General features: G+C 52.2%; 1 protein-coding gene across 1 annotated transcript in view; it reads left to right on the top strand.

Annotated features, from left to right (window-relative positions):
• The first annotated feature begins 9,816 nt into the window (after positions 1-9,816).
• Positions 9,817-22,617, top strand: part of LOC105480665 (HIC ZBTB transcriptional repressor 2) — a 37,448-nt gene continuing 24,647 nt past the window's right edge. The window contains exon 1 of the mRNA XM_071080048.1: positions 9,817-10,015. The gene's annotated coding sequence lies outside the window, so the exon portion shown is untranslated. The remainder of the gene's footprint in view (positions 10,016-22,617) is intronic.

The following is a 22,617-nucleotide window of genomic DNA, read 5'->3' as shown; positions in this document are numbered from 1 at the left end:
GCTTGAACCTAGGAGGTGGAGGTGGCTGTGAGCCGAGATGGTGTCACTGCCCTCCAGCCTAGGTGACAGAGTTTCTGTCTCCCCCCCCAAAAAAAAAAAAAAAAAAAAGGCAGCCAGAGAAAACCACACCAGGAGTGACCTTAGAGCAGCCACTGAAGAACAGCACGGCATGGCAGGCAGAGGGCATGGCAAGGGCACGGACCCTTGCTTGGTTCCTCAGACCAGGGAAGTCAGTTCCCCTTTTATGACCTGGCAAAGCAGCCTGCACCTTTTTGCCCAGCCCCAGCAACCTTGTGAGTATTCCATCATCTTCTCCTGAGTCTCTGGGCTTCTGAGGCCAGGGAACACATCTGTGCTGTTCACTAGCCCAGTGTCCACCTCATCAATGCTGTCAGCATCTGTTGGTTGAATGACAGTCCCATGAGGGGCCTCCCTTGGGCTCAAGGTGAATGACTCTGCTAGGGGTGGAGGAGTGGTGGCTTGACAGGAAGGAGTGTGGTGAGGAGGGGGGCACCCATCACAGGCCTGGCCTTTGCTATAGGGAATATGCTTGCTGGGGATGCATTCGTCACATAGTGTTCCTAAGAGGGTGAACTGAGCTCATGTCAGTCTGAGAGGCTGGAGTCTGAGCTTAGCTAGGGACCTTGGGCAGGTGACTTTACCTCTCTAACCTTGGTTTTCTCATCTGTAAAGTGGGGTAGTACGAACACCCCCTCCTAGGTGGTGTTGAGAAACAGCTAGTGCAAGTGAGGAAAGTGCTTTGTCCACACAGAGTGAAAACTCAGTGTTGGGAGCCAAAATCAGCAACCAGAATTTGAGTGGGACTGTTGCTCTTACATAAGAGAGATTCTACCTCCTGGTTACGGGACCTGTGTATGCTGCCTGCATGGCATTCCCTGTGACACGAATGAATCTAAAAATGAACGAATGAGTTTATATGGCTCTGAAGCACCAGCAGGATGCATTGTGACAGGAAGGAAAGGGGAATTGGGAGGAAATTCATTCACTAGACTTTTTTTTTTCCTTTTTTTTTAAGACTGGGTCTTGCCCTGTCATCATGGCTAGGCCGCAGTGATGCAATCTCAGCTCACTGCAGCCTTGACCTCCTGGGCTCAAGCTATTCTCCCACCTCAGCCTCCTGAGTAGCTGGGACTTCAAGCACGCACCACAACGCCTGGTTTTTTTCTTTTTTGTATTTTTAGAGACAGGGTTTCGCCATGTTGCCCAGGCGGGTCCGTAACTCCAGGGCTCAGCTGACTCACCCACCTCAGCCTTCCAAAGTGCTAGGATTACAGGCATGAGCCACCACCCCTGGCCTCATTCATTTGACTTTCATTTTCATTATTATTATTTTTTTTTTTAGAGTCAGGGTCTCACGCAGTCTCCCAGGCTGGAGTGCAGTGGTGTGACCTTGGCTTAGTGCAGCATCAAATTCCTGGGCTCAAATGGTCCTCCTGCCTCAGCCTCCTGAGTAGCTGGAACTATAGGTGCATGCCACATGCCTGGCTAATTTTTTTTTTTTTGAGACGGAGTCTCGCTCTGTCGCCCAGGCTGGAGCGCAGTGGCCGGATCTCAGCTCACTGCAAGCTCCGCCTCCCGGGTTCACGCCATTCTCCTGCCACAGCCTCCCGAGTAGCTGGGACTACAGGCACCCGCCACCTCACCTGGCTAGTTTTTTTGTGTTTTTTAGTAGAGACGGGGTTTCACTGTATTAGCCAGGATGGTCTCGATCTCCTGACCTCATGATCCGCCCGTCTCGGCCTCCCAAAGTGCTGGGATTACAGGCTTGAGCCATCTCGCCTGGCCAATTTTTTTTTTTTTTTTTTTGAAACAGCGTCTGGCTGTTGCCCAGTTATGGTACAATGGCTCAAGTATAGCTCACTGCAACCTCGAATTCTTGGGCTCAAGCAATCCTCTTACCTCAGCCTCCCAAGTAGTTAGGACTATAGATGAGTGCCACCACGCCCAGCTAATTTTTAAAATTTTTTGTAGAGATGAGATGTCACTATGTTGCCCAGGCTGGTATCAAACTCCTGGACTCAAGCAATCCTCCTGCCTTGACTTCCCAGAGTGCTGGGATTATAGGCGCCAGCTACCATGAGTGACCTCATTTGACTTTTTTCTTTTTTTTTTGAGACAGAGTCTTGCTCTGTAGCCCAGGCTGGAGTGCAGTGGCATGATCTCACCTCACTGCTACCTCTGCCTCCCGGGTTCAAGTGATTCTCCTGCCTTGGCTTCCCAAATAGCTGGGATTACAGGCATGCGTCACCATACCCGGCTAATATTTTGTATTTTTAGTAGAAACTGGATTTCACATGTTGGCCAGACTGGTCTTGAACTCCTGACATCAGGTGATCCTCCTGCCTCAGTCTCCCAAAGTGCTGGGATTATAGGCATGAACCACTGTGCTCGATCTCATTTGACTTTTTTTTTTTTTTTTTTTTGAGATGGAGTCTCGCTCTGTTGCCTAGGCTGGAGTGCAGTGACACAATCTTGGCTCACTACAACCTCTCCCTCCCGGGTTCAAGTGATTCTCCTGCCTCAGCTTCCCCAGTAGCTGGAATTACAGGCACCTGCCACCACGACTGGCTAATTTTTGCACTTTTAGTAGAGATGGGGCTTCACCATGCTGGCCAGGCTGGTCTCGAACTCCCAACCTCAGGTGATCTACCCGCCTTGGCCTCCCAAAGTGGTAGGATTACAGGAGTGAGCCACCGAGCCTGGCCCCTCATTTGACTTTTAATTGAGAACCTACTTGGTGCCATGTATAAGCTGGGTACAAGAGTGAACACGACCAAGTCTTCCTGCCCTCATGCCAACTGCTTAGCAGTATTTCAGCACGGTATCAGGGTGATACAGTGCCTGGGATCACAGGAGACTTCCTATAAGAGATGTCTGAACTGAGTCGTTCACCAGGCACAGGTGGGAGAAGGGAGAAGGGTGACCTGGACAGGAGGAGCCCTGGTGTGAATGCCCAGAGACGGCAGGAGAAATCATGGTGTATATAAGGTGTCTTGAGTTTGGGATATGGGAAGATGAGAAGTCATATTGTATGGGACATACTTATACTAAAGAATTACTGAGCCGGGCGTGGTGGCTCAAGCCTGTAATCCCAGCACTTTGGGAGGCTGAGACGGGCGGATCACAAGGTCAGGAGATCGAGACCATCCTGGCTAACACGGTGAAACCCCGTCTCTACTAAAAAATACACAAAGCTAGCCGGGCGAGGTGGCGGGCGCCTGTAGTCCCAGCTACTCGGGAGGCTGAGGCAGGAGAATGGCGTGAACCCGGGAGGCGGAGCTTGCAGTGAGCTGAGATCCGGCCACTGCACTCCAGCCCGGGTGACAGAGCGAGACTCCGTCTCAAAAAAAAAAAAAAAAAAAAAAAAAGATTTACTGGTTGTTTTTCTGAAATTCAAATTTGGGAATACTGTTAAGTGCTAAACCTAGCTGTCATGATAAAAAGCTGAAATTTACTGTTTGGGGATATTTTTTATAATTGTTTTCTTTCTGTTTTTATTGAAAACAGATAATGATAAAATAATAAATCAGCTCTAATTGATCCTTCCTATATGACACAAGAATCATAGTCACCACACCAGGGCTCACCAGACTGAGTTCCGTGCTCTGCCTGCTTAACCTCATGTCATTCAAGCCTCCCAAGGCAGTGGTGCCCTGATTCCCAAATGGATGAGGAAAGCAGATCATAGTGGTTAGATCCTGGACTAGACACACAGAGAATCCAGAGGGAGTCAGGACACAAAATGAACCCATTTCTGGCAGGTCCTCCCATCCCTGTTAATCTGTAGTTTTTATATTTCCATATTACCTTCCGCCCAGATGTAGCTTTACCGGGTTGCTGCCAGGGAGAACAACTTTTTGAAATCTGCTATTTATTTTTTCTTTCTTTCTTTCATTCGTTCGTTCTTTCTTTCTATTTCTTCAAGACGAGGTGTTGCTGTGTTGCCCAGCCTGGGGTGCAGTGGCACGATCTCAACTCACCACAACCTCTGCCTCCCTAGTTCAAGTGATTCTCCCACCGCAGACTCCCTAGTAGCTGGGATTATAGGTATGTGACACCGTGCCTGGCTAATATTTTAGTAGAGATGGGGTTTCTTTTTTTTTTTTTTTTTTTTTTTGAGACGGAGTCTTGCTCTGTGCCCCAGGCTGGAGTGCAGTGGCGCGATCTCAGCTCACTGCAAGCTCCGCCTCCCCGGGTTCACGCCATTCTCCTGCCTCAGCCTCCCGAGTAGCTGGGACTACAGGCGTCCGCCACCTCGCCCGGCTAATTTTCTTGTATTTTTAGTAGAGACGGGGTTTCACCGTGTTAGCCAGGATGGTCTCGATCTCCTGACCTCGTGATCCGCCCGTCTCGGCCTCCCAAAGTGCTGGGATTACAGGCTTGAGCCACCGCGCCCGGCCGAGATGGGGTTTCTTCATGATAACCAGGCTGGTCTCAAACTGCTGGCCTCAAGTGATCCACTTGCCTCGGCCTCCCAAAGTGCTGGGATTAGAGGTGTGAGCCACTGTGCCCAGCCTAAACACACACATATGTATATAAAATATAATATATATATAAATATAATATATATAAAAAAAATATATATATATATATTTTTTTTTTGAGACAGAGTCTCACTTTGTCGCCCAGGCTGGAGTGCAGTGGTGCGATCTCGGCTCACTGCAAGCTCTGCCTCCCGGGTTCACGCCGTTCTCCTGCCTCAGCCTCCCGAGTAGCTGGGACTACAGGCGCCCACCACCACACCCGGCTAATTTTTTGTATTTTTTTAGTAGAGACGGGATTTCACCATGTTAGCCAGGATAGTTTTGATCTCCTGACCTCATGATCTGTCTGCCTCAGCCTCCCAAAGTGCTGGGATTACAGGCGTGAGCCACTGTGCCTGGCCAAAAATATTTTTTAATAGCACCACACTGTAGGCTGGGTGCAGTGGCTCACACCTGTAATCCCAGCATTTAGGGAGGCCGAGGCGGGTGGATCACTTGAGGTCAGGAGTTCAAGGTTTTGGTCTCAAAACTTGAGGTTTTGGTCTCAAAAAAAAAAAAAAAAGAAAAGAAAAGAAATGTTACTTTCATAAAATAAAAATAACACACTAAAGTATACATGTATAGAAAAAAAATTCCCAACTTCCAGGGAGAACGTCTGTAAATATTTTTGATTTATTTTCTTCAGTTACTTTTCCATATATCAATATTTTTGCATGCATTTAAAAACTACAATTTTTTTTTTGAGACAGAGTCTCACTCTGTCGCCCAGGCTGGAATGCAGTGGCAGGATCTCAGCTCACTGCAAGCTCTGCCTCCCAGGTTCACACCCTTCTCCTGCCTCAGCCTCCTGAGTAGCTGGGACTACAGGCGCCCACCACCACGCCTGGCTAAATTTTGTATAAAAAATACAATTTTTTTTAAGACAGGGTCTAGCTCTGTTGCCCAGGCTGCAGTGTGCAGTGGCGCGATTTTGGCTCACTGAAACTTCCACCTCCTGGGTTCAAGTGATCCTGCTGCCTCAGTCCCCCGAGTAGCTGGGACTACAGGGGTGCACCACCATGACTGACTAATATTTTTATGTGTATTTTTAGTAGACATGTGGTTTCACCATGTTGGCCGGGCTGGTATCAAACTCCTGACCTCAAGTGATCCTCCTGCCTCAGTCTTCCAAAGTGTCGGGATTATAGGTGTGAGTCACTGCACCTGGCCTCTTTTTTTTTTTTTTAATTACTTTTGGCTGGTCACGGTGGCTCACACCTGTAATCCCAGCACTTTGGGAGGTCAAGGCTGGTGGATCATGAGGTCAGGAGTTCCAGACCAGCCTTGCCAAGATGGTGAAACCCCATCTCCACTAAAAATACAAAAATTAGCCAGGCGTGGTGGTGGGTGCCTGTAATCCCAGCTACTCAGGAGACTGAGGCAGAGAATTGCTTGAACCCAAGAGGCAGAGGTTTCAGTGAGCCGAGATGATGCCACTGCACTCCAGCCTGGACGGCAGAGTAAGACTCTGTCTCAAAAAAAAAAAAAAAAAAAAAAGATTTTATTTTTTAATTAAAAAATGTACGGATTTATTTATTATTATCATTATTATTTTTAGAGACAGAGTTTTACTCTTGTCACCCAGGCTGAAGTGCAATGGCAGGATCTCAGCTCACTGCAACGTCTGCCTCTGGAGTTCAAGCAATTCTCCTGCCTCAGCCTCCCAAGTAGCTGGGATTACAGGCCTGCGCCACTGTGCCAGGCTAATTTTGTATTTTTAGTACAGACAGGGTTTTACCATGTTGGCCAGGCTGGTCTCAAACTCCTGACCTTGGGTGATCCACCCGCCTCAGCCTCCCAAAGTGCTAGAATTACAGGAGTGAGCCATCGTGCCTGTCCTATTTATTAAATTTAATAAATTAATTAATTAATTTCTGAAACTGAGTCTTTGTCGCCCAGGTTGGAGTGTAGTGGTGTGATCTGGGCTCACTGCAACCTCCACCTCCTGGGTTCAAGCAATTGTCTGCCTCAGCCTCCCGAGTAGCTGGGATTACAGGTGCCCGTCACCATGCCTGGCTAAATTTTGTATTTTTTGTAGAAATGGGGTTTCACCATCTTGGCCAGGCTGGTGTTGAACTCCTGACCTCGTGATCCACCCACCTGGGCCTCCCAAAGTGCTGGGATTACAGGCGTGAGTCACTGCTCCCGGCCTTATTTATTTACTTTTAGTGGAGTCCCACTCTGTCGCCCAGGCTGGAGTGCAGCAGCGCCACCTCGGCTCACTGCAACCTCTGCCTCCCGTGTTCAAGCAATTCTCGTGCTGTGCCTTAGCCTGCTGAGTGGCTGGGACTACAGGCATGTGACACCATGCCCGGCTAATTTTTTTTTTTTTTTTTTTGCGACAGAGTTTTGCTTTTGTTGCCCAGGCTGGAGTGCAATGGTGTGATCTTGGCTTACCGCAACCTCCGCCTCCCGGGTTCAAGCGATTCTCCTGCCTCAGTCTCCTGAGTAGCTGGGATTACAGGCATGCTCAATCATGCCCAGCTAACTTTTTGTATTTTTAGTAGGGATGGGGTTTCTCCATATTGGTCAGGCTGGTCTTGAACTCCCAGCCTCGGGTAATCCGCCCGCCTCAGCCTCCCAAAATGCTGGGATTATAGGCATGAGCCATTACTCCTGGCCTAATCCACATTCCATTATGTGGATTATTTAACCCCATTATGAGAAATTTGTTTATGCTTTCTTTCATTATTATACATGACACTTAAAAAATATTATTGTGGCCGGGCGCGGTGGCTCAAGCCTGTAATCCCAGCACTTTGGGAGGCCGAGACGGGCGGATCACAAGGTCAGGAGATCGAGACCATCCTGGCTAACCTGGTGAAACCCCGTCTCTACTAAAAAATACAAAAAACTAGCCGGGCGAGGTGGCGGGCGCCTGTAGTCCCAGCTACTCCGGAGGCTGAGGCAGGAGAATGGCGTGAACCCGGGAGGCAGAGCTTGCAGTGAGCTGAAATCCGGCCACTGCACTCCAGCCTGGGTGACAGAGCGAGACTCCGTCTCAAAAAAAAAAAAAAAAATTGTATATTAGTTATCTTTTGCACTGTTTTTTGAGACCAAGTCTCCCTCTGTTGCCCAGGCTGGAGTGTCATGGCATGATCTCAGCTCACTGCAACCTCAGCCTCCCAGATTCAAGTGATTCTCGTGTCTCATGTAGTAGTTGGGACTACGCGCATGCACCATGCACCATGACATCCGGCTAATTTTTGTATTTTTAGTAGAGACGGGGTTTCACCATGTTGCCCAGGGTGGTCTCAAAGTCTGGCCTTGGCCTCCGAAAGTGCTAGAATTACAGGCATGAGGCGGCCACATTAGTTTTCAAATGCAGACGAAACAAGGGACAGTTGAATGCCTGTTGTCTCAGGTGTGCTCCTAGGCACGGGTTCCAAACTTACAGGTACAAACTTACTTATGGGTAGAGAGACAGATAATAAGTACGTGGTCTGTAAATGTGGTTAATTTCCCCAGAACAGAATCCTGGAATACTGGTCTGAGAGGGTATAATTATTTTAAAATATTTTTGGGGCCAGGTGCGTTGGCTTAGCCTGTAATTCCAGCATTTTGAGAGGCAGGAGGATCACCTGATCCCAGGAGTTTGAGGCTACACTCCAGCCTGGGCAACGGAGTGAGACTCCGAGCGTCAAGAAACAAAACAAAACAAACAAACAAAAAAACTTTTGGCTTACACCGCCAAACTCATGTCCAGGAATTTTGAGGCGATTTATGTGCTTCCAACAGTAAAAGACTGGTAAGAGTGATTACCTACCAGACCCTGTGTTTGAAGGTTATCATTTGAAACTGATTTTTAATTTGTTTAGTAGAAAACCCAGCTTCTTATAGTTTTAATTTATATGTCTTGGGTTAGCAGAATGGTTGACTATTTTTTTTTCAGTCGTTCCTTCAAATAGTGAGTCCTCTGCTGGGCTCTATTTGTGGAATATTCCTTTTCTTCTTCAAGGATGTTTGATATCTCTTTTTTCTTCACAGATGTTTGATATTTCCTTTTTCATCTATTGTGTTCTTACCATTTCTAGGATGTTTCTAGGCTTTCTATTCTATTTCTTGTTCTGTACCACACTGAAATGCTTGCGGTAGCTTTACAATTTCTTTTTGACATCTGTTAGGGCAAGTCTACCTTCATGCCTGCTTTTGTTTCCAAGGGGGGAAAACGATAGCTGTTTTCGACTATTTAGTTTTCCAGGTGAACTAAGAATTTTGTGAAGTCTAAGAAATGTTGTTAGCATGACACTAAACCTATACGTCGATTAGGAAAGAAAGGTGCATAATCAGCTTGGCAAAGGGTTATTGGAACTGGCTTTTAATCTTGACTGGAGCTGGAGCACAACTTCCCTGTAAGGCAGACCTGTGCTCCTCTTGGACTTGGGCGACCTCGATAGTGGTGTGTTCCTTTGTTTGGTGTTCAAAGTAGAGAGAGGTCCATTAAGTAGCTCCCTAGAGAAGCAGTGGCGGCTCAGGCCAGCCCAGCCCCTGGGAAGGCCATCTGCATGGCGGCCGGGAACCCGGGTCCTGGTGGGCCGGCTCGGGCAGGCGCTTGACCCCTGGGGCCTGCGAGGGGCTGCGGCCACCGGAAGGGGCTGGCTGAGCGCAGCTCGCTGGGTCCTCCGCGCCTTCGGAGCAGGTAAGGCACGCGGGGGTGCGCGCGCGCGGGCCGGAGGGGCGCTGGGGTCAGGGAAGGGGCGCCCCTTCTCTTTTGCACCCAACCAGCCCGGGCCTCCCCAGGAGCCCAGACCCCCGAGCTTGCAGTCACTGCTGGCTGTGCCTTTGAGCCTCGCGCAACCGCAGGGAGCGTCGAGCAGGGGTCGCAAGGGAGTCGGGGAGGAGACGCGTAGGCCGACAGAGGTCCCTAATTCGGGGCTCCTAGGGGTCAGGGTAGGGCTAAAAGGGAGTAAGTCCATCTGAGTTTGAGGGGGTGGGCGTCAGCCTGTGGAGGGGGGGGCCAGCGTCCCTGTCCCGGGGGCGGGTATGCGGTCCGGGTACTTCGGGGGTGAGGTCGCGGTCCTGCCCTGGCGCTTGAGGTCGGGATCCAGTTAGATGTCCGGGGTCTGGGTCCCCGGCTCCTCCCGCGCTCCCCTCCCCCACGGCGCCGGACCCCGGCAGCCCGCCCCGCCTAGTACTCGGACCGCTTGCCGGCGCCGGCGCCGGCCCCGCCCCCGGAGGCCCCGCCCCGGTTCGCAGGCCCCGCCCCCTAGCGCCCCCTGGCCCCGCCCCGCTGCTCGCCCATTCAGATGTGGGTCAGGGGTGAGCGGGCGGCGCCGACGTCACAAGCTTCCAAGATGGCGCTGGGCGGGCGGCTGTGAGCGGCGCTCGGGGCGCGCTGGGCGGGGAGCCGAGCCGAGCCGGCGGCAGACGGACGGGGCGGACGCGTGCGGCGCGAGCCGGGCGCTGAGGACAAGGGCCGCTGGTAGGGCCGGCCGGCCGGCGGGCGGAGCGCCGCCGCCGACGCACACGAGGTGAGGGGCGGCCTTGGGGGGCGGGGGGCGCGGGGCGCGGGCGGGGGCCGCGGGCCGGGCGCGTCCCCGAAGAGAGGGGCGTGGGCGCGCGCGCGCCCGGGCGACGTGGGACTACGCGCGTGGGGGACGCTCTCGCGTCTGGCGGGCCTGGGCGGGGGCGCACGCGGGACCCCTGGCAGGCCCGGGCTTTGTGGGCCAGATGCCCAGAGGGGCGCGGGCGGTGGGGCACCCGGGGCACAAAGCCCACGGGGCCGCGCCAGGCCCAGGAGGCGCGGGTCTGCGGAGCGGGGGTCGGCGGGCGAGCGGGCGCCGGCTCTTTGTGCCTTTTCATTAGCAATCTAATCCGAACAGCGTCGGGCGAGCTGCGCTGCCTGACAGGCGGGAGGGCTCCCATTATGCAAACGGCCCTGCGCCCGCGGCCGCCCCCTCGCTGGAGGATTTTGCGATTTCCAGAACTGCGGTCTTGCACTGTCTGCGGTCTCCTCTCTTCTTGCCTCCTCCCCGCGGGAAGACTGGCCACGGCAGGGGCAGGGGCGGGCCTGGAGGGGCCGCTCCCAGAGGGCCAGGCTCTGCGCCTGGTGGGCTCGCTGCCCTGCCCCCAGATCTCTCCTGTAGGCAGCCGCTTGGCAGGAAGAGAGATGGGCTTGGGGGAGGGGGTCGGCTGGCAGGGGGAAGGGACCGGCTGGCTGAGGGAGGGGGCTGAGGGGCCCCAGCTTGTCACTCTCTGTTTATCTTCCAAGATGGTTCATATTCACACAGGCCTGGGTGTGTGCGTGGTGGGGGGGAAATGCCTCTCCCTGGGGGGCAGTGACTTGCGGAGAGGAGGGAATGAGGCCAGATAATGCTCCCAACGGCCCCACCCAGAACTGCCTGGGACTGCCTGTGTAAGGGAGCCCAATGCTGAGCCGGATGGGTTGGAGCGGTGTTAAAGTTATTTATCCATGTCTTCTATTCCCTGCACCCCTAGTCTTTTCTAGTAGGAGTTGCCAAGCACATCTGGAAAGCTATGTTCCCGACCCCCCACTCCCCCAGCAGCAGGAGGGGTGTAACCCAGGGAAGCCACCCCTCTGACATATGTGCTGGGGGGAGGGGCAGAGCCTTGCCCATAGGAATCCTGTGGCGGTGGGTTGTTGACTGATGTGGGGATTGCTGTGTCTCTTGTGCTGTCGGAGAGCTGGCAGGTAGTGGAGGGGCCTTGGGAGCTCCTAGGGTGAACTCAAGGCTGTCCTCTAAGGATCCAGGATGGAGGGATGGAGCTGGGTCACTCAAACCTAAGGCCTTTCTGGGTCTAGCATTTATTGCTTCCTGGTTTCTGGCTTTGCTTCTTTCCCTCCATTCTCATCTGCCAGTGTCTGGACTCCCTGGGGCTTCAAGCAGACATTTTCAGGAGCACAGGCCATGTGGTTGGTCTGGAGCCCTGTGGCAAGGAGAGTGTGCATGCTTGGTGGAGCAGGGTTGCTGTAGTAGTCTGAAAAACAGATGAGCTGGCCTCTGGAGACAAAACTGTGTGGCGAGACTGCTGGTTTAGTGAGTTCTGAACACCAAGAACAGGGCTGGGAGTCTGATGCTTGGGGGCTGAACTGAGTCCTGTGGCCCAGAATTGTTGCCTGGAAGTGAACGTTCCGTCTTGTGCCATTGAGATTGTGAAGATCTCTAGGTCCCACAGGACAAGCAATAGACTTGGAAGGCTGGGAAGAGGCTCCCCAGCTGCCTCCCTTCGGAGGTCAGAGCTCTCAGGTGGGTCGGCAGGCCAGTGTCGGGTTGGGGGAGGGAGGTTGTAGAGTGCCTGTAGCCCAGCTTTTCTGGCCAGTTGGCTCTGAGTGCTGCTGTGTGCCCAGCAACCTCTCCCTGCGGTGTTTTTCTGCCAGTTGTTGGAACTTGTAGATTAGTCACTGAGGTTTTACGACCGATTCCTGAAAAGAAAAATCTCCCTCTGGTTGCTGGCTCTGTGTAGAGGAAGAAGCAGCCCGAGGGAGTCAGGCCTTTAATTAAAGTAAAACCGAAATGATTGTGAAGTTGCTGGAAGGAGAAGAGAAGGCGCAGGTGGGGCAGGGGTGATGAGTCCTGTTGTGCTGCATGATACCTGCTCTGGGGACAGGTAGGCACGATCCCATCCTCGATCCTCGGTCTTGGCCAGCAGCCCAGCCTTCTTCACAAGCTGCAGTCCTGGATTAATCCTCACGTAGTGTTTTCTTTCCGTAGATCAGATTTCTCATTTTGTTAATAAGCGCAGCCTCCCGTCCACTTGAAGTCAGCTGTTGTGGACGAGGAGCAACAGGATTTTGCATTATTGAGCTGATAGCCTGCTGCCTTCCTCGAGTCCTTATTGTTTGCGGGGTCAGATCTGAGGGGTGGGGGAAGTGCCATTTAATCAGCAGCTAGCCCCTGGAGAAGAGCTGGCGGGGCAGTTCTGGAGAGAGAGAGCCGTGAGGAAGGAATAAAGTTCAGTTTACCCAGGGGACTTGTGGTTCCAACCTTATTGCTTGGTCTGTTGGCCTTGAGCAGTCAGCCCCACCCCATACCTTGTCTTGCCTGCTGCCCCCAGTACCTGATCCCTGGGAGAGTGGGGTGCTTCTTCCTGGGCTGCTCTTGCTGGCCTGGGAGGCAGCTTTCACCACGGGAAGAAAGAACAAATTAAGTTCCTCCCCTCTTGTCTCCTCTGAGCCTGGCCGAGGAGGGACTCCTGTGGGGCAGTGAGAGGGGAACTGGACTTGGTCGCAAAGTCTGCAGTGCATTGCTGGCTCTGCCATTTACTTCCGTTGTGACCTTGGGCAGTGATTGACTCTCCTGCCTCATTTCTACAATGGGAACAGAACTTGAGTTTACATTCATGTATCACTGTTTTCTGGAGCTCAGCCTAGGGAAGTTAGACACTCAACAAATGATTATAAGATGGGGTGATAAGGGCTGGCATCTAGCGGAGCGCAGAGGGCATAGCGGTGGTGTGGGAGGAGCCCGCTGTGGGCTGGCTGAGAGCCCTGGATGCCATGTGGGTTGGGTTGGCCTGGAGGGGAGGGGTTTTAACCAGGAAGTGACTGCTGCTGGGTTTTAAAAGTCAGTGGTAGGGTAGAGGGTGGCAGGGGAGACAGCTGGAGAGCACTGAGGACGTGGACCCACAGATACCGTGTGAGTTGGGAAGCCCGCTTGGGAGACCCCACTGCCAGCCAGGCATGTATGCGGCTCTTTTTCGAGCTTTTTATTCATTCCGCCACATTTTCTGAGCACAAACTCAGTGCCTGGACCCCTTGGTTTAGACCAAATCGTGTTGGCCCCTGCTTTCTGGCGCTCACAGACTTGCCTGGGTGGGGTGATAGAGGCGCTTGCAGTTCAGCACGCGGTCTGGTCTCCTCTAGAGGAGTGAAGGAGCTGCTTTTGGAAGTTCAGTAGCTTGCTTGGGGGCTGGAGGGTAAGTGCCATTGATTCCACCGCCTGTGGAGGCCCATATAGTGTGGTGTCTGGAGAGATTTGAGATCCCACTAGGGAGGAGTGGGGCTGAAAGCCCCCTCCCTAAGAGAGGTCCTGGCTCCCATTTAGGGGCTTCTGAACCAGCCCTTCCAGTTTGACTCTGCCTGGCACCGCCAGGGTTCCCTTCCTGCTGGGAGGGGCCTTGCCCTAAGGGTTAGGGACCTGGGCTGGGGGAGGGCTCTGAGAAGGGACTGGGCCCCGAGGGACTGAGGGACTGCAGGCTTGCTTGCCTTGAGCCCAGTTTTAGCTGGGAGTGGCAAAGCAAGAAAAGCTGGTGGGGGTAGGAGCTGTGTGTGGGCCCCCAGTGAGCTTGATAAGGGAGGGAAGGCTGGGAGCTGGTTCCAGCCCGCCACAGTTCAGGAGGGAAGGGCCAGACTGCCTGAGAGGGGTGTGGCAGCACTGAGTGGGGAGAGGGACCGTAAGAAACTGCTTGGGACCCTCGGGAAGGTGGCCAGGCTTTGGGGAGGCCCTCCTTCTGACTATTCTATTTTCCTCTTTCTTTTCTTTTCTCTTTTCTTTTCTTTTCTTTTCTTTTCTTTTCTTTTCTTTTCCTTTCCTTTCCTTTTCTTCTTTTTGTGGTAATGTTAGTGGGTGGAGAGTGGGAGTGCAGCCTCGGTGTTAGAACAGGGGGACTTGGGGGTTCTTCTGATGGTGAGAGGGAACAGGGATGGGTCAGCCAGGTCCCTCTAACCTAGAGGCAGCTGTTTTTTGTGAGGTGGGCGGCGCATCGTAGGATCTTAGGTGCATGTTCTCTGTTTAGGGGTGATCATACACGGGGTGTGGTGAGGAGGGAGTGTGTGGAGTCCCCAGCCTTCCCGTGGCAGTTCCCAGTGTGACTAAAAGAAGGCAGGGATTGGGTTTGGTTAGGTGGGTGCTTCCAGATGAGAGCTGGCCTGCTGTAGAAATGGAAGAGTTCCTGGCTCTGGCAGGGGTGTGGCTGCTGTACAGACTTGTCCCCTGCCGTCCTGGGCTGTTGCCCTGCGGCTTGGGCTTCGGCTTCATTCCTCTGGGTGGGTGGATTCTCTCTGGCAAGTGTGGGAAGGGGCCGCTCCCATTACCACACTGAGGCCTGAGCCCCTTTGAGGGGGAGGATCTGTTGCATGGCCTTTGCAGCCCTCTCACCCCTGCTGCAGTGCGGGAGGTGAGGCCGCAGCACTCGGGAGATGGTAAGCTGTTGGTGACCTCTCATTCACAAAGTAAGGGAGAAGGGAGAGTGGGGCCTGGGACTTTGGTGACTTGTCCTTGTGTGGACACAGTGGGGCTTTTCTGGGTGATGAGTGCAGGCTGCACATTCACCTAGCACTTGCTGTTGCTCATGCTGCCTGGCAGAGGCCTGCCTGCTGGTGCCCTGGTTCTCACCTTGGGCTATACCTGTCTCTGGGGTGGGCCCAAGGCACTAGCTTTTCCTGAAGCTTTTGAAGTGAACCTGGTGTGCAGCAGAGTTTGAGAACTGCTTCTCTAGCAGGTGATGCATCTTTGTTGATAATAGAATCCACAGGCGGAAGGATGAGTAGCCCAAGCAGCCGGCGCTTTTACCTGCGGTGCTCACTAACTGCTTTACTCTGAGGACCTGGCGGGGTCAGCAGTTATCCAGTGAATGAATTGGTAGAATCAGTCATGCCGATTCTTGGGTAGTTACTGGGCACAAAGGGTGAACAGCAGGAAGAACCTAGACCTTGTGCAATGGGGGCCTCTCCTGGGAGGTCCTCTGGAGGTGGGTCCTACTAACCCTGTAGCATGGGCTTTTGGAGTCTGCCTGGCCTGCTTTCCTGGCTGCATTCTTGGGCTCTTGTTGGCCTGTATGTAGTTTGGTGGGGCCTCACATAGTGCAGTTTGGGTTGAGCAGACGTGGCCAATAATGGGAGCCCCTGGGACTCCTGGGACCTCTGCCTCGTTCTCCCTGGAAGAGAAGAGATTTGTCCCTGAGGTTGGTTTCCTGGGCTGTGTTATATGAGGAAGGTATATGAGGCCACTAATAGGGGCAGTGAGGGAAGAGTGGGAGGGGACTGAAGGTGGAGGGGACAGGACAGGAGGCAGAGCTTTAGGTAGGGCCTGGCTGGGCCTGGCCCCCTTTGTTGGAACAGAACAATGGATTGTTCTGGGGTTTTGTTTGTATTTGAGGGAGAGAGGCTATAAGACAGCTCCTGCCAGCTAGGAGCAGCCTATCATGTGAGGGGACAGGTAAGGCCCCTGGGTGTGGTTCTGATCAGCATCCTGGGTAGGAAGTCTTGCCCTTTAGAGAAGGACAGCAACCTGGCCAGGGGCAATAGAGGAGATGGGAAAAGGAGCTGAGAAGGAAGGGGTGGTGCACATCTTGGTAGCTGGGCCTAGGTAGTCCTGTTCTGAGTGAGTGATCTGGGGATGGATTCCTGCCCTAGGTCTTGTGCCCCTTCACTGCAGCCCTCTCCGGAACCCCATGGCCCTTCCCCTTTGTGGAAGCAGCTGCTGTTATAGTTTCTGTCTGGCTGGTACCAGGGAACTTGGCTTGGAAGATGGGAGGAGGATGGTCCCCACGGAGTTCTGACAGAAGGCCAGGAAGGTAGTGGTGAAGAGGTAAGCACTCATCCTGGGCTCGTTCCTGGGCTCAGCCTGGCAGTGGGCATTTTACACCCGATTCAGTTATCAGAACACACCAGTGTGGTCCTCATCATTTTGTCAGTCCTCGTTGTACAAGTGGCTCAGAGAAGTTAAAGAGAGTCATACGTCTAGAGAGTGAGTGGAGGAGCTCCAGGTGAAGTGTGTGAAAGCCTCGGACACATTTGTGAGTGAGGACTCCTTACTCTGCGCAGTGCTTGGGCTGGAGGGCAGCTGAGATTTTCATTTTGAATGGGGTAGTGGGATGGCTGCTCTTGACAAAGCCAGGGAGTCTGGCTCCCAGAGTGGGAAGGTGGTCCCCTGCAGGTCCCTTGCTCCTCCCCAAGGACCAGGGGCCAGAGAGCATTCTCTGGGTCGTCCTCATCTTTCCAGTCACACGCAGCTCCTTACTGTCTGGTATGTGGGAATCTTCTGCCCCACGGCATCCTGTGCCTTTGCCAAACACCTCCAGGAGAGCCATGTGGGGGATGGTCTGGACGTTGCAGGGACCAGAGCTGAGCTCTTGAGATTCTTTGAGTGTGGACAAACGAGGTGCCCTTGGTGGTGTGGGGACGCAGGCAGGGTAGCTCCTCTGGGCGACTCTTGGTAGGTTGTCTTCTGGTAGATGGACTGGGGGTGCGGGTTCTGGTGCTTCAAGGTGGTTGTCCTCTGACTGTGAACCAGATCCCAGGGACCAGGCGTCAGCCCCGTGCTGGCGGAAGGGAGAGGGTTGTTGCCAAAGTCTCACATTCCAGGCATGTGTTGATGCTGATAAGGCAGCAGGGCTGGCTTAGCCGCTTTGGGCAGGAGGGGACTTTGACTTCATGCCCCCAGCAGGCAGCATGCACATCTTGCTTCCTGGTAGCACCCCTCCCCCACCGACCCCCTCTGCTTGCAGGGGCAGTGCTGCGCTCAGCAGCGTTGCTGGCTTAGTAGCAGGCCTCTGGAGGCCTATTGATGGATTCTGCCAGCACTGCCTCTTGGAGTATTCGAGGATGCCATTGGAAATGTCACTTCCTTTTATTTGCTGAAATTTGTTACTCTCAGGTTTGGCAGTAGGCCCCTTGTCCAAGATTTCAGCTTTTGGGGAACTTCAGTTTTGTGGAAAGATGACTCCTGCTTCCTCTGTGGGCCAGTCTCTTAACCTCTCCAGGCCTCATTCTCCTTGCCTATAAATGAGTTGTTAGACTCAAAGTTGTTTGCAGACCCTGGGGATCCCCAATACCTTTTTCAGTATATTGAAAAGTTACGAGGTCGGATGGGGTGCTCACGCCTGTAGTCCCAGCACTTTGGAAGGCCAAGGCGGGTGGATCATCTGAGGACGGGAGTTCCAGACCTGCCTGGCCAATATGGTGAAACCCTTCCTCTCCTAAAAACAAAAATTAGCCACGTGTGGTGGCACATGCCTGTAGTCCCAGCTACACAGGAGGCTGAGGCAGGAGAATGACTTGAACCTGGGAGGCAGAGATTGCAGTGAGCCAAGATTTTGCCACTGCACTCCAGCCTGGGTGACAGAGCGAGACTCCCATCTCAAAAAAAAAAAAAAAGTCGCTGGCCCCTGCCCTGGGTGGACACTTGCACTGCCAGAGTTGTGTTCCCCACTGTCAGCCAGCACTGGGGGCTGAGACCCACCAGTTCTACACATGTCCAGGGGAGGCAGTACGGATGACTGAGTATTAAATCTAGACCTTTAATTACACATCTTTTTACTTTTCTATGTGATGAAATAGGAAGGATACATGAGGCATTTTTTGAGATGGAGTCTCGCTGTTGCCTAGGCTGGAGTGCAGTGGTATGATCTCAGTTCGCTGCAACCTCCACCTCCCGCGTTCAAGTCATGCTCGTGCCTCGGCCTCCCGAGTAGCCGGGATTACAGGCACCCACCACCATGCCTGGTTAATTTTTTCTATTTTTAATAGAGTCTGGGTTTCGCCTTCTTGGCCAGACTGGTCTTGAACTTCTGATCTCAGGTGATCCGCCTTCCCTGGCCTCCCAAAGTGCTGGGATTACAGGCATTAGCCACCATGCCCGGCATGAGGCTTTAAAATTTTTTTTTTGTTTTTTCTGGTTTTTTTGGTGTTAGGTTGCCTAGGCTGGAGTGCAGTGATGATGTAATCACGGCTTAGTGCAGCCTCACCTTCTGGGCTCAAATGATCCTCCTGCATAAGCCTCCCGAGTAGTTAGGACCACAGTCATGCCCACACCCAGCTAATTTTTTTTTTTTTAGAGGTGGGGTCTCCCTGCTCTTGAACTCCTAGGCTCAGCCAATCCTCCTACCATGACCTCCTAAAGTGTTGGGATTACAGGTGTTGAGCCACTGCGTCCAGCCTACATAGCAACTTTGTTTTTTTTGAGATGGAGTCTCTCTTGCCCAGGCTGGAGTGCAGTGGCACAATCTTGGCTCACTACAACCTCTGCTTCCCGGGTTCAAGCAATTCTACTGCCTCACCCTCCGAAGTAGCTGATATTATAGGTTCGTGCCACCATGCCTGGCTAATTTTTGTATTTTTAGTAGAGACTGGGCTTCTCCATATTGGGCAGGCTGGTCTCGAGCTCCTGACCTTGTAATCGCCTGCCTTGGCCTCCCAAAGTGCTGGGATTACAGACGTGAGCCACCGCACCTGGCCTACATAGCAACTTTTGTTTTTTCCTTGAAACGGAGTCTCGCTCTGTTGCCCAGGCTGGAGTACAGTGGTGCAGTTCTGCCTCAGCCTCCCGAGTAGCTGGGATTACAGGCATCTGCCACCACACCTGGCTAATTGTTGTATTTTTAGTAGAGACAGGGTTTCACCACATTAGCCAGGCTGGTCTCAAACTCCTGACCTCAGGTGATCCGCCTGCCTCGGCCCCCCAAAGTGTGGGATTACAGGTGGGAGCCACTGCGCCTGGCCAATAGCAACTTTTAAGAAACTCGTTTGTCAAGCTTTAGTGTAATATCAATGAAGAATAGACACATGGTTTTCTGAAAAAGTTATTAAAATACTCCTTCCTTTTTTCTGTGTAAGGCCAAATTTCTTTAAAGACTTTAATCAAAACCACATATCCTAACAGACTGAATGCAGGAGATAGAATCCAGCTACTTCTGTTAGACCAGACATTAAAGAGATTTATAAAAGTGTGAAGCAACGCTATCCTTTTTTTTTGTTTTTTTGAGATGGAGTCTTGCTGTGTCGCCAAGCTATAGTGCAGTGGCATTATCTCTGCTCACTGCAACCCCCACCTCCAATCACTTGAATCACCTGGGTTCAAGTGATTCCCCTGCCTCAGCCTCCCGAGTAGCTACAGGTGTGCGCCACCACACCCAGCTAGTTTTTGTATATGTATATATATATTTTTTTAGTAGAGATGGGGTTTCACCTGTTGGCCAGGATGGTGTGGATTCTTTTTTTTTTTTTTTTTTTTTTTTTTTTTGAGACGGAGTCTGGCTCTGTCGCCCAGGCTGGAGTGCAGTGGCTGGCCGGATCTCAGCTCACTGCAAGCTCCGCCTCCCAGATTCACGCCATTCTCCTGCCTCAGCCTCCCGAGTAGCTGGGACTACAGGCGCCCGCCACCTCGCCCGGCTAGTTTTTTGTATTTTTTTTAGTAGAGACCAGGTTTCACGGTGTTAGCCAGGATGGTCTTGATCTCCTGACCTCGTGATCCACCCGTCTCGGCCTTCCAAAGTGCTGGGATTACAGGCTTGAGCCACTACGCCCGGCCGGTGTGGATTCTTGACCTCGTGATCTGCCCGCCTTGGCCTCCCAGAGTGCTGGGATTGCAAGTGTGAACCACCATGCGGCCCTTTTTTTTTTTTTTTTTTTTTTGTTGTTGTTGAGATAGTCTCACTCTATCACCTAGGCTGGAGTGCAGTGGTGCGATCTCACCTCACTGCAACCTCTGCCTCCTGGGTTCAAGGGATTCTCCTGCCTCAGCCTCCTGAGTAGCTGGGATTACAGGCACCTGTTACCACGCCCAGCTAATTTTTGTATTTTTTAAAATTTTAATTTATTTATTTATATATTTTTTGAGATGGAGTCTGTCTCTCTCTCGCCCAGGCTGGAGTGCAGTGGCATGATCTCGGTTCACTGCAAGCTCCGCCTCCCAGGTTCACGCCGTTCTCCTGCCTCAGCCTCCTGAGTTAGGACTACAGGACTACAAGGGCGGGGACTACAGGCCCGCCACCACACCTGGCTAATTTTTTGTATTTTTAGTAGAGACATCTGTGTTAGCCAGGATGGTCTCGATCTCCTGACCTCGTGATCCGCCCGCCTCAGCCTCCCAAAGTGCTGGAATTACAAGCGTGAGCCACAGTGCTCGGTCTATTTTTTTTTTTTTTTTTTTTTTTTGAGAGGAAGTTTTGCTCTTGTTGCCCAGGCTGGAGTGCAATGGCATGATCTCAGCTCACTGCAATCTCCGCTTCCCTAGGATCAAGTGATTCTGCTGCCTCAGCCTCACCAATAGCTGGGATTAGAGGTGCGCACCAACACATTTGGCTAATTTTTGTATTTCACCTTGTTGGCCAGGCTGATCTCGGTGATCCACCCACCTTGGCCTCCCAAAGTGCTAGGATTACAGGCGTGAGCCACTGTGTCCGGCCCTTTTTTTTTTTTTTTTTTTTTTTTAAAGACAGAGTTTCGCCGTTGTTGCCCAGGCTGGAGTGCAATGGTACGATCTCGGCTCACTGCAGCCTCCATCCCCTGACCCTCCCCTGGGGTAAAGCCTTTCTCCTGCTTCAGCCTCCCAAGTTGCTGAGATTACAGGCACCCGTCACCATGCCTGGCTAATTTTTTGTATTTTTAGTAGAGATGGGGTTTCACCATGTTGGCCAGGCTGGTCTCGAACTCCTGACCTCAGGTATCCACCCACCTTGGCCTCCCAAAGTACTGGGATTACAAGCGTGAGCCACTGTGCTCAGCCTTTTTAAAAAAAATTTGCTTTTCTAATACAGTAAGTAGAACAGTGATGTGTAAAGTAGTCTCTCTTTACCTGTGGGGGTATGTTCCAAAACCTCCATCGGAGACCTGGAACCATAGGTAGTGCTGAACCCTATATGTGATGTTTTTTCTATACATACATGCCTGTACTAAAATTTAATTCATGAATTAAGCATAGTGAGGAAATAATAAAATAGGACAGTTATAACAATATGTTATAAAAGTTATGTGGATATGCTCTTTCCCTTTTTTTTTTTTTTTTTTGAGACGGAGTTTCACTGTTGTTGCCCAGGCTGGAGTGCAATGGCACGATCTCGGCTCACTGCAACCTCCGCTTCCCAGGTTCAAGCGATTCTCTTGCCTCAGCCTCCCTAGTAGCTGGGATTATAGGTATGTGCCACCACGCCTGGCCAATTTTGTATTTTTAGTTGGTCAGGCTGGTCTTGGAACTCCCGACCTCAGGTGATCCGCCCACCTCGGCCTCCCAAAGTGCTGGGGGTAACAGGTGTGAGCCACCGTGCCTGGCCGGATATGCTCTTTCCTTTAACATATTTAATACTCACCTATTTTCTACCCGCAGTTGACCAAGGATAACAAGCTGAGGAAAGTGAAACTGAATAAGGGGTCACTACTGTAATACATGGTAACATCAAATACTGCAACAGCCCGGATGCAGTGACTCACACCTGTAATCCCAGCACTTTGGGAGGCTGAGGCTGCAGAATGGCTTGAGGCAGGAGCTCGAGGTTGCAGTGAGCTATGATTGTACCACTGTGCTTCAGCCCGGGTGACAGAGCAGGACCCTGTCTCAGAAAAAACTCCACAAAGCAGTAACATAGAAGCCACATAAGCAGATGCTCTTTAGGAGTTCTGACTAATTTAAGAATGTAAACAACACAATTTTAGAATCAGTGGCAAGGAGGGTGCTAGGCATTTCCCTCTTCACCACGTGCCTCTGTATCTTTCACATATTGTTTCACTCTATCTCTTCTCAGCCTTGGCTCTGACCAGCATTTGCTCACTTAATGAATGTTTATAAGTGCCTGCTACATGCCTGGTGCTGTGGCTGCTTGGGACAAAGGGTCTAACTTTGGGTACTGGTCTGTGGGGTGGTCGGGGGTAGACAGGAGGGAAGCGGCTTGGCAGCTGGTGCTGACGTTGGGAGCTGGAAGACAACAGGCAGTTCTGGCTTCACTGAGGAGGGAGTCGTGTGGGGGCAGGCTCCTCCTGGAATAGGGCACAGCCTGCAGGAGCTCTCAGGTGTGTCTGTGGAAGGGGTGAGGTGGGCTTGATACCCCTATGGGAAGTGCTTTGCTTGCCAGGCCTGAGCATGGACTTTATCCCAGGCATCAGAAATTTATTGAAAGCTTTGGTTTTTTTTTTTTTTTGAGATAGTTTTGCTCTCATTGCCCAGGCTAGAGTGCAATGACGCGATCTCAGCTCACTGCAACTTCCACATCCCGGGTTCAAGTGATTCTCCTGCCTCAGCCTCCAGAGTAGCTGGGATTATGGGCGTGCGCCACCATGCTCAGCTAATTTTGTATTTTTAGTAGAGATGGGGTTTCTCCATGTTGGTCAGGCTGGGCTCGAACTCCAGACCTCAGGTGATCTGCCCGCCTCAGCTTCCCCAAGTGCTGGGATTACAGGCCT

This window comes from Macaca nemestrina, chromosome 15 (genome assembly GCF_043159975.1).
Source record: "Macaca nemestrina isolate mMacNem1 chromosome 15, mMacNem.hap1, whole genome shotgun sequence".
NCBI classification, from domain to species: Eukaryota; Metazoa; Chordata; class Mammalia; order Primates; family Cercopithecidae; genus Macaca; species Macaca nemestrina.
Note: the sequence above shows the minus strand (reverse complement) of the source record. Positions and strands in the feature narration are given on the sequence as shown.